The sequence below is a fragment of the Sesamum indicum genome, linkage group LG5 (genome assembly GCF_000512975.1).
Source record: "Sesamum indicum cultivar Zhongzhi No. 13 linkage group LG5, S_indicum_v1.0, whole genome shotgun sequence".
Classification (NCBI taxonomy): domain Eukaryota; kingdom Viridiplantae; phylum Streptophyta; class Magnoliopsida; order Lamiales; family Pedaliaceae; genus Sesamum; species Sesamum indicum.
The window spans coordinates 8,857,597-8,870,561 of NC_026149.1; positions in this window are offsets into that span (position 1 = coordinate 8,857,597).

The following is a 12,965-nucleotide window of genomic DNA, read 5'->3' on the forward strand; positions in this document are numbered from 1 at the left end:
TGATTGATTTTTTGGCCAGATTGGTCCTCATAAAGCTCCAGGAATTGCATCAGTTTAGTCAAAGAGTGTTCTTCACATCTGGTGAAAATAATGATATCATCCGCATAGGCCAGGTGAGACACTCTAGTTTTACAGCTCGTCTGATAGAACATATCAGGATTCTGAGAGAAAAGGTGATTAAGCCCTCTGGAAAGAACCTCTGCAGCAAGGATGAATAAAGCTGGGGAGATTGGATCACCTTGTCTAAGTCCTTGAGATGATTTGAAGAAACCAGATGGCTCTCCATTAACCAGAATGGTAAACCAGCAATGTTCAATAGCGTGCTTGATGAGGACAATAAATCTGGTAGGGAAACCCATCTTCTCAAGAATCATATAGAGAAATTTCCAGTTCACCCTGTCATAAGCTTTAGATATATCCAATTTTAAAATAAGATTCCCTTTGCTATGACTCATGTCAAGATGATGTGTCATTTCTTGGGCTAGAAGGATATCGTCGGCAATGAGCCTACCAGGTACAAAGCCACTCTGAGATGGGGAAATAAGGTCAGGCAAAGCTTGGGAGATTTTAGTGTAAAGAAGCTTGGACAAGATCTTATTGGTAACATTGCAGAGGGAGATAGGTCTGAACTCAGACCAGGATTGGGGTGAGTCATTCTTAGGGATAAGAATGATAGATGTGGCAGAGAAGCTTCTGGGCATTGGGGTGCCCCTAAAAAAATCCATGACAGCAGCATGGACATCCTCTGCGATAGTATTCCCGCACGCTTGAAAGAATGCTGAAGAGAATCCATCAGGCCCAGCTACACTGTCTTTATTAATAGAAAAGACAACATCTTTGATATCATCATGGGAGGGTGGCTGACAGAGGTTAGAGAGGACATCTTGATGAATTTGAGGAAATTGGAATGGAAAATCATGAGGAAGAGAGGTGGCAGAGGTATCACTTAAGAGACTTTCAAAGAAGTGAACCGCAGTGATTTCTTGTTGATTGTCCATCACTCTGGAGATTCTGGATTTCAACCTTTTCTTCTTGACAGAGGCGTGAAAGAATTTGGTGTTCCTTTCTCCCGCTTCAAGCCATTTGCAGTTGCTTTTCTGCCTCCAAAACTCAGACTCAAGTTTTAGAGCATGGACCAGAGCAGCATTTTGTCTGTTTAGGTTGGTCAAATTGGCTTCAGAAGGCAGCCTATCAAACAGTTTCTCAGCTTCATTACCAGCAGCCTTAGCTTGGTCCACCAGAGAGAAGATATTGCCAAAAGTATCCTTGTTCCACTGCTTTAGGTGATCCTTCAGCCTATAAAGCTTTTGTTGCAGCCTATACATACCATATCCCTGGATTGGGGCACCCCAGGATTGTTTGACCATGTCTTGGAAGTTGTGGTGCATATCCACATATGCTGAAATCTGAAAGAGGAGGGGACTTTGTCCTCTGTTCTAGTGGCAGTAATTAACAGAGGGTGGTGATCTGACAGTCTTCTAGGGAGATGTGAAACTCTGGTGGAATTGAATAAATCAGTCCATTCTTGAGAATATAAGACTCTATCTAAGCGCCTCCAAACCCTTTTGTTAGTCCACGTGAAAGGCTCCCCTTCAAATCCTGCATCAGTTAATCCACTATCCATGACCATATCATTAAAGTCCTCAATAGAGCCCAAGCTACTGATAGTGCCTCCTTGATTTTCATAGGTATGCAGCATAGTGTTGAAATCTCCTCCAACAATCCAAGGTGCCTTGTTGAGGGACAGTCTTTTAAGCTCTTCCCACAAGGCTCTCCTGGGATTCCTATAACATTTGGTATATACAAAACTACAAAAAATGTCGTCTTGAAGAAGAATAGAACATATTTTAACATGAAGCAGTTGATTAGTGTTCTGAACTACCTGAACATCAAAACCAACCTGAGCAAGACACCAAATTTTGTTGGAAATGTTAGAGAAGACGGAATGAAAACCAAACCTTTGAATGAAAGAAGCGTCTTCAACGTGAATAAAAGGTTCCAGCAAAACCAAAATATGAGGTCTATGAGTTAAAACCATGTCAAAGAGAATTTTCTGTTTATCTATCTTACCAATACCACGAACATTCCAAATCATAATTTTGGTCATTTAAAACTGTAGAGAGGAAGAGGAAACAGACCTGGTGTACCTTTTAGGGAGGATCCTAGTAGTACTGTTACCTTTGTTGTTTTTTCTTTTACCTCCACCTTTGCCTGTTTTAAGAGAGTTATCTTCCATGGAGTTGTTTCTCTTTAACTTGTTAGACATAGTAGAGTCTTCCAAAATGTGCTCCTGGAGGTTAGCTTCCAGTGCTGTGTCGTTGGCCATTTGATAGATCTCCTGTTCTCTTGCTTGTACTTGTGGCTGGAGCTCAGTGTCAAGCTCCAGAAGTGAGTCACTGTCATCCAGGCTTTGAAATCTGTTGTAGATTGGTGTGACTGTCTCCTCTATGTCACTACTTTCTTTGGTGTCTTGGGCTTCACTTTCACTAGTTTCCTGGGTAGCTTGAATCTCAATGATATCCATCTCAGAAAAGAGCTTATTTCTTTGTTTTTTGTTGCTACATTCTCCTCTTAAAAGGATTCTAGTTCCTGTTGCTTTTGTTGAAGTGCTACCCTTGTCACCACTTTTTGGGGTCTTCTTAGCTTTTCCTCTGGCTTTCAGCTTGCTTGTGGAGCTAAGTTCATGGCTTTCAGCATTTCAATCCTTGTCCAATAATTCTGTGTTGTCCATCTTTAAGTTCCCCTGTTTTCCATGGCTGTGAATCTGTCCTGCACCATTGTCATTCTCCTGTTGATCTTTGTCCCCCTTTTCTGGCTCGTCAGCTATTGAACGTTCCACTTCTTCAGCGGGAAGTGGTGCTTTGCTTCCTTCCGAATTTTGATCGGCAGTAGGATGGCCTACTGACACAGTCATCTTTGTACCTCTATCACGGGCTTGTTTTGTCTCAATTCCTGCAAATTGTCGATGCCTAGGGTTGATCTTATTACGGGGTGGGGGTTTTGGGGCATTACCTTTCGAAAAACAATCAGAATCCTTATGTCCCACGTGCTTGCACAGAGAACAATATTCAGGTAGATATTCAAAAATAACTTTCTGTACTATGGTAACGCCATTAATATGCAAGTCAAATTCTTCAATGATAGGTTTTAATAAGTCTATTTCCACACAGACTCTGGCTTGTGATAGTTTAGACACGCATTAATTGACACGCATTATGCAGTGATGACACGCATTAATTGACAAATGGTCTATATTTTTTTTTTTTTGAAAAATTTTCTTTCCGTCAATCCATAACGTGCGAATACAAATAGAAATGGAGATCACAATGTGATTGATCATCAAGGTATCTATATTCGCACTCCTAATATGATTTTCTATTACTTAGATTTCACTACCCGTCATTAATTATATAGAAAATTGGGTAAAGAAAAACTTATTCTCATTTTTGTTTTGTATTTATTTATAGGAGATAATTATTACACAATGCCACATGTTTTTCACGATGCGACAATTTCTTTCATTGAGTGTGCTGACATGATACACATAGACGTTCAGATCAAAATGTAAATCTTGATGAAGGTATGTACATTCACAATCTTCATCTATTAAATAAATAGTTACTGATCTTATAGTTTTTAATTTTTATGTTTTAATATGTGATTCTCTTTTTTTGAGAAAAAATTTTTAGTTGGAATTAACTGCTTCCCTTTTTCTATCCATTGGTTACTTTTTTTATTTTTACTATACCTCAATACTATAATTCGGGTGAATGGTAATTTATTCCCCTATGATATTGAAAATGAGCACATTACCCTCTTATGAAAAAAATATAGCAATTTATTTTTTTTTGGGTAAATATAAGTTTCATTAAGTAAAAGGTACAAAAGTACAATACAACAGTGTTCAACAATTGGTTTCTCCCTCAAAAAATCAAGGGATATGCCATAGTCTATATAATGCACATGAACTAATCGAATAAGATAAGTTTTTGCTAATAATCCTCTGTATAACATCTTCAACTATGACGGTGGCAATGATAGAGGGTGGCGCCTAGTGTCCTCAAATCGTCTCAAGTTTCGTTCTCTCCAAATGTGATAAACGCATGATGCAAGGAGAGTCCGGTAAGCCACGTTGAAGATGTGTTTCCCTCTGCATTTTCTCGCTGCCCAGCCAACGTCCCGTGGCTAGTCCGGTTAGGCCAGGTGAAGCGTACAAACCTTCTAACAACTGTGAGACACTATCGTGCATAACGACATCGAAAAAATAGGTGGTGATGGGTCTCTATCGCGCTCTCTTCACAAAAGAAACAGTTACCAAGGTGTGATAGCCATGGTCAATCAGTCGTAGATAGCTTCCCCAAAAGTGCAAGCCAAAGGATGAAGGTATGCCTAGGAATCTTCAGGAAGCCCGAGAGTAGAGAAGGCCAACCTACCTTAGGTCCCAGCGGCTCTCATAGTCTATAAAGTGCTTGGGTTGTAGGTCGACCTGTCTCAAAACGCCAGATGATACGATCATTCCCTCCATGAATTTGAGGCAGTGCCTGTGTAATCTCCAAGCACTCTATGTCAATGATGAGAGGCCAGTGCCATTGCCCCTCCCTGATAACACTGTTGAGCTTCTTTGTACCCGGTAGCTCAAGAAGTTCAGGTCCTCGTGGTAATTTATCAATCAGGGGGCCCAGGTGATGCCATGGATCCTTCCAGAGATAGAACCTGTTCCCATCTCCAATCTGATACTCAACCATTGGCCGCAGTATCATACGCAGTCGTAATAGTTTTCTCCACCCCTATGCACCTCCACGTTCAGAAATCGTCCAAATTGATGTGTTTCGTAATCGCCCATGGTACAGCCAATCCATCCAAATGGATGTCCTATCACAATGAATGACATCACATAGTTTCTTACTCAGCCCTATTTAAACTGGCGACGTCCCGTAAGCCCTGACCTCCCTCCGATAACGGCTTACATACATCCTTCCGTGCCACTTTTGTATAGCCACTGTTTCCTGTACCTTTCCATAGGAACGCTCGTAGTCGTTTCTCAATCTCCCTTATAACTCCTTTCGGCAATAGAAAAGCGGGACACCAATATATACTGAAGGCCATGAGTACCGATTTAATAATTTGAATTCGTCTCGCATACGATAACTTCATACCCTCCCAACCATTAATGCGCTAGTTAATTTTCATCAATAAAGGCTGACAATCATTTATAGATAATCTAGCGGAGAGGAGGGGAAGCCCCAAGTACCTCAACGGAAGATGACCTTCCTGGAAGCCAAGCATCTCTAACATCTGCTCTCGCATCCCTTGTGCTGATCGGGAGAGGATAAGGTGGCTCTTTTGAACATTTAATGTGAGTCCCGATAATGCAGCAAACCTGTCTAGCCCCTGTCTGAATACCCCAATGGAATCCATGTCCGCTCTATAGAACAGTAACAAATCATCTGCAAACCCAAGTTGGAACACCCTTGCAGCCTCATATTTCCAGTGGAAAGAGAACAACATGTCCTGCTCAATCATCTATAGGAACAATAGGTGCATAACCTCCATGACTAAAACAAAGAGATAAGGTGATAAGGGATCGCTCTGCCGTAGTCCTCTCGCACCTGAAAAGAATCCATAGGGTTTCCTATTTAGCCCTACCGAGAATGAAGGTGTCGTGACACACTCCTCTATCCATCCTATGAAAGTCCCCGAGAATCCAAATAATTGCAACATTGCAAGGAGAAAATCCCACTCCACTGTATCATATGCCTTCTGAATATCCACTATCAGCGCACATCTAGGTGGCAAGCGTGCCTATTTATACCCCGTAAACAGCTCCTGTGTTAGCAAGATATTGTCCCCAATGCTCTGTCCAAGGACAAAGGCAGCCTGACAAGGATTAATCAACTTGTCCAATACCACACTTAATTTTTGCACAATCAATTTAGTAATAATCTTACAGAGTACATTGCAACAAGATATAGGGTGAAAGTCAGTGACTAACATAGGAAAGTGTACCTTTGGTATAAGTGCCAAGAGTGTCGTATTGATTTGTTTTAGCAACTTCCCCCTAGCAAAGAACTCCAATACAGCCTTCGTAACTTCCCTACCGACAATCGGCCAAGCAGCTTTATAGAAGCCCGATGAGTACCCATTAGGTCCTGGAGCTTTGTCCTCAGCAATATCGAACACAGCCCGCTTCACATCAGCGGGGCTAAAAGGCACGAGGAGCTGATAGGCTTCCTCTTCAGTTAAGACATGCCTCGCCCATGGTCTTAGATAGCGTATGTCCATCTCCTCTCTGCGTCTTTCACCACCTAAAAGAGTCCGGTAGAAGGTGATAAATTCATGAATAACCGCCTCCGATTCCGTGTGAGTGGATCCCTGCTCATCATTAATTTATAAAATCCGCCTAGATGTTCGTCTCTGAGCAATCTTTCGAAAGAACACATGTGAACATTGGTCTCCCCGTTCATCCACTGTATCTTGGCATGTTGTTGTAGCATTATCTGTTCGAGCTCGGCCGCCTTAGCATAAACCATTCGACAGCAATCTTCTAAAAGCAATAAAAGCTCGTCCTGTCTATCCAAGCTAACCATAGTCTGGGCCGTCTCAAGAAATCTCTTAGCCAGCTGGACATTTAGCAACAAGTCCCCTTTATTTCTCCTCATCTGGCGAAAAACAGGCGTCAGTGCCTTAAGTTTTCGTGTGAGCGCATACATGGGCACACCTACTACAGCATGCTGCCATACATTCTGCACATTGTGTATAAAATTCGGTGAGAGAGTGAAGTAGTTATCGAAATAGAACATACCTCCAAATTGCTGTCGTCGGTCCCCCGATAACACCAACGGCGAGTGGTCGGATGTGCGGAGGAGAGTGCAGGAGTAGTAAGATGTTGGAAATCGCAACACCCATGCATCATTAATGAGCATTATGTCCAACCTCTTCCATAAACTTCGCGAATTCGTACTACAGTTGCCGCGTGTACCATTCTCCCTACATGGGAAGTTGGAGCAATCCAGTATCCTGAATACATGCATTAAATTTCTCCATAGCCATTCTTATATTTCCTGAAACACCACATACCTCACTGTGATCCCGGACAGCATTAAAGTCTCCCCCAACTAGCCATGGGGTGTCCATACACTGCGTAGCCAGCATCCCTAAAGAACTTCATAATTCACGCCAATCGGCCACCTCATTGGCCCCATAGACAACAGTAATTGCCACAGTCTCATGAAGTGCTCTGATAGTAACACGACAATGTATATATTAGACTCCCATATCAGTCACATCCACATCAATGAAATTGTCAACCCATGCAACCCAAATACGGTTACCAACCGACTCATGATCCACAAACCACTTCCATTAAGGTAATAAAAATGATTGTATGTGGGATACATTATTCATGCAAACACGTGTTTCAAAAAAACCAAGAAAGGTAACCTGAACTCAGTTATGAGATCTTTAACTGCTTGCTGATGGTCCCTCTTGTTCAGGTCTCGCACATTCCACATAGCCGCGTTCAACATGGGTCACCACTCCTTGGGCTACTTGTTTTAGGACCCCGAGGAATGTTATCTGCATCATCAAGGAGTTGTAAGGTATCAAAAGTATATAGATGACTAGTGTTTTACCTTTATCTTCACGTCCCGCCTCCCCATTTGAGCTGGAGGATTCATGCACACTTGTCTGTTGTGGTACAACCTCTTTCCTTGCAGGCAAAGGTGTTACCCGAGGAGGCACTAGTCTATTGACACCCAACGGTTGTGAGGTACGAGCTTTGGGAACATAAACAAACACCGGGGGCTTCACGTGTTTCACCAATTTCGTCAGCATGCAAGTTTTTACCAAATGGCCCAAACTCATACAGCTTGTACATTTTGGGGGCACCCACTCATATTCCACATCTACTTTGCATGGCGACTCCCCACCATCCTCGTCCGGGGTCATAACAATAATATGTTTCGGCAGCTTCGAGCTAATGTTTAGCATGACGCATACACAAGTGAAGTCCAATCTCGTGCATGCCTGTGTGATCGCATCCAGATACAGTGGCTTCCCAACTCCACTCGCCACTGGCAGGACGCCACGCGATACCCATGGAAGCCCATGAATCGCTACCCTCGCCTTTCCCGTCAGTCTCTGGTCTAAAGCCACGGGCCAGAGGGTGGTCGTCCACCATCATTAGCAGCGGCGCCTGGTTCAATTTTCCGGCGCCAAAACGCTCCTCCCATCATTTTCTCAACGCAGCCAGCGCCTCCATGGATTGGGCATCACCATCATCAATTATCTGGTTCGCAAGTCGAAGAAACTCCGCCATGTTGAAGTCACAAGGTGGCGGAACCCTCGTCTTTCCACCATTAACGACGCTCAATCTCAAATCGTCGGCCACCGCATACAAGGTGGCGCCTTTTTCTGTTTCTAATGTTGTTGAAGCCTCCAAGACGTTGAGACTCTAAAGAGTCACCTCACAATCACCAACCGCCGTCGCGCCTACTCCATTCAATGCCCCATCGTCATTAATGGTGCTGTCAAACCCTAAATGAGGGCTACATACAAAACCCGTGTCTGAACATTAAAGTCATCTTTCTCCTTGTCTGAGGTTTCACCTTCAGCCATTAATGCGCCATCTGTCAAAAAGGCGCCATCTTCCATAAGGCGTTGTTGCTCATTAAACCTGTTGCGCCTCCTCCTTTCAATGCACCGTCGGCATTTAAGGCGTTGACAAACCCTAAACAATGGCTGCACACAAAAACCGTGGTTTCAACATTCAAGTCTCCGTCTTTCGCCTTCTCCAAGGACTCGCCGTCGGCCACTAATGTTTCATATAAGGCGCCAACTTGCATTGCGCTGTCTGCCATTAAATCGCTTTCACATTGCTGCTATTTCCCATGAAAAACACCTCGATCGTCCTCCCCATCACCGCCGTCTCACCACAACACTCTCGCCGCCAGCTGCCGCCTCGCCGCCATGCTCACTGGTTGTTTTCCCATTTCTCTCTTTAACAACTTACTCATCCTTATCACCTTTTGTTTTCCCTTCTCACAAATAATTCATCAAACACTTAGCGGCAATGAATCTGTACGGGCTTAGTAAGCCCCTTTGTGTATCTTCAAATTGGCTGATCAGTTAAATGCAGAAATCGTCCAAGGAACTGTGCAGAATTCTAAGGAAGCGTGCAAATAAGAGATGAAACTTTGGAGGAAAGAAGAGCTTATATGATAAGCATTATATATGATGTTGAAACAGCGATTCATCCGAGCCAGATTTGCTTTGGCAGTTTAACCATTCCAAATTTGGGAGCTTCAACAATGGAATTGGTCCAGAGGTCGAGAAACCTCACGTGAAACAAACCAAAAGTCCAGAATTCAGGTATTTCGCCATTCTTTGCTCTTCATGATGCTCTGTGTTTCTACTTTTTTTAAATATAGCAATTTACCCCCTGTACTTTTTAAATGAAGCAATTTACCTCCGGAGGTAAATTACTTCATTTTAAAAATCATAGGAGGACAAATTGTTCTATTTTAAAAAGGACAAAATGCATAAAACCCCCCTGTGTTTTAAAAAGTCTACAAAAAGCACCTCCCTGTTTTCAGAATAGGCTAAAACCCCCCTCATGTTTTGTTTTAGTCAGCAAAAAACCCCCATTTTGTTAGCAACTAACGGGAAGTGGAGAAGACGTGCGTCTGCTGCGTTTGGTAGTCTTTTTCTGCGATTTAGGTTGATATTTAATGATTTTTTGGACCAAAATATCCCTCTATGGGTCTATATAACACACAAAGGGGTTTTTTGCTTGTTTTGTGTATTCTTTTTGTCATTTCTCACCTTAAAAAATAAATTAAATTTTGGCATATTAAATTTAAATTGAAATATTAAATTAAATTATATTTAAATTCAAATAATTTTGTAATTGTTAATTATTAAATCTAACTATTATTTTTAATTAATTAAAATATATATTTAATTACAATAATTATTATTATAATTATTATTAATTAGCCAAAATATTTAATTATTATAATTATCTAAAATATTCTTAATTTACTAAAATATATTTTAACTAATATAATTAAAATTAATTAAAAAATTAAAAAAAATAAAGAAAGAAATCTGGTATTTCGCCCACTTTCTCCGGAAACTTCGAAATAATTTTTTGACGCCGTCCGGACGAATTTTCGACGCCCAATGGTACCATTAGAATCCTTTCTTCAAGACGAACATTTCCATACCTTCAATTTGAGTTTTCGTCGATCATAGAGAGTGGGCTCAAGCAACGATCGCCGAACATATTTTTCGTTGATTCGTCTCCGTCCGATCGAATCTCGGTCTCAAACTAGCACCATCAGACTCGTCTCTTTAAGACGATTCTAATTTTTTTAATATATAATAATAATATATTTTTTAAAATTTTAAATTATTTCTATATATTACAAATTAAATAATATGTTGAATCTAGACCTTTTATTTTTTCAAAATCTAACGGTTGAGATTAATTGATTAGATCTAACGATCAATATTTGATCAAAAAAATCCAACGGTCATTAGAATAAGAAATAATATATATTAAGTAAGGGTATAACGGTTATTTTCTAAAAAATTAACACCGTTAGTTGGATTTAACGGAGAGGGGGCGATTGAGTTGAGTTTACAAAACACATGGGAGCTTTTAGCCTATTCTGAAAACAGGGAGATGCTTTTTGCAGACTTTTTAAAACACAGGAGGGTTTTATGCATTTTGTCCATTTTAAAAATTATAAGGAGGTAAATCGCTATTTATTTTTTCATAAGGGAGTAATTTACTCATTTGCGATATCACAAAGGGATTGCTTGCATTTTTTCTCTGTAATTCATGTAGGTGACTTCTAGGCTCAATTAGAAGCATTAGTATGTAGTGAGAATATTATAACATATCAATGTATGCAATTATTTTTTATATAATTATTTAGGGCCATTTATATGCATTAAATCTTACTCATGCAAAAAACAAATAGTCAACAACGTTAGCTGTACACGCACACTTGATGTGTCTATAAAACATCTCAAAATTTTAAATAATAATATTTTCACTAACAATTTTAATATTACATACTCATTTGTTATCTAAGTAAATAACGGAAAAATATGTGATCTTAAATAAAATAGCAAGAAAAAACATAAAATGAAAAAGATAATATTTTGACGTAACATGAATATTTTCTTAAATATTATAGAAAGAAAAATATAAAATTATATTTTATTAAATATAATAGAAACAAAAACATAAAACAAAAAAGATAATATTTTGACATAAAATAAATATATTCTTAAATATAATAGAAAGAAAAAAATATAAAATTATATTTTTATATAAACATATATTGTCTGAAATATAAGAGAAAGAAAAACATAAAAATAAAAGGATAATATTTTGACATAAAATAAATATTTTTTGAAAATTAAATATTAAAAATTTGAATTGGAAGAGAGGAAAAAAGCGTAAATATATTGAATTAAACAAATATACATAACTAATTAAAAAATTTTATTTTTAATTGAAAATAGTGGAAATAAAAGTTGGAGGATGAAATAGCAACAATACCAAATTCTTTGTTCTTCAATTATTAAAAGAATATATATTAGAACTTATTGGAACTCTAATTATTAAAAAACTGTATATATATATATATATTTGTTGAATCATGCTATCAATATATATGGTATGATTAATAAGCAAAGTTGAAAAAAATAAAAAATAAAACTGTAGAAGAAGAAAAAGTCGATTGGAGATTTTGTTATTTATTTATTAGGAAGGGTCACTTCACTTAATAAATTAACATACAATAATGTTATAGTATAAATTAAAATATTAATTAAGTTATATTTTCATTAATGAATTTGCTAATGTAATCTCAGATTGAACTTTAGGGAGATCCATTCATAATATTCGACATTTCAATCGAACAACTGCTAATGTGCGATCTTTTCTCCGTCCATATTGATATAATAATATTGCAAGAAATTTTCACGAGAATAAGGGATATATCATATTTTAGTTTTCCTTATCAAAGAACATGCGTACATTGTGGCGCCAAATTATTTCAAGGTGAAACATCTCAACTTTGTTGTCATAATGGATTGATGGTATTGCATCCAATACCATCTCGGATCGAATTGCGAAAATTATTTAATGAACAATCGGCAGAAGGGAGACATTTCAGGGAATATATATGAGCTTACAACCATGTACTCTCTTTCACATTTATGGTGTCCATATTGATTAATATTTGGCACATGTTGGTCAAGGAGTATACGCATTTTGTGCCGATGGTTTAATATATCATCAGATAGAAAGCTTTCCCTCAAATTCAAATCATAGGCGGGGATATATGCAAATGTGGATAGTAGAAACTTAGCACAAAATAGACAATTGACTCTTGAAAAATCAAGAGTTGGATAGAAATATACGAATGAAGCTACAAAGGATTCTCAACCAATGTAATCCCTTTGTTAGTGTATTTCGACCACTAGGTCAATGTTCATATTTACCTCAATGCAGACTCATCATCAAAACAACAAGCATATAATTAGTATCAATATGCTCTTCCTATAGCATCTCAAGTTGCTGGAATTATTGTCTATGGTGAAGGAATAGAAAATTTGAACAGTCGGGACATTATGATTGAAGCAACGGATGGTTATCTTTTGAATATTCAAGACATTGTTGGTTATTATGATTTTTTTTTTTGCAATGTCCTTTACTTCTTTCCCATGGTACATATGGTTGGGATATTAATAACCGAACTATTAATGCAAGATGTTTAACATGTCAAGATTTTTATGCATATATATTCCAGGTTTGATATATGCTTACGTTTTAATGATTTAACTTAATTTATGAAGTAATTTAGAACCAATTCTAACTATTCAGAGATTTAAATATTTAATATTTCATATTCGTGAGAATGACACTTCTTTTGATACTTAAAGGA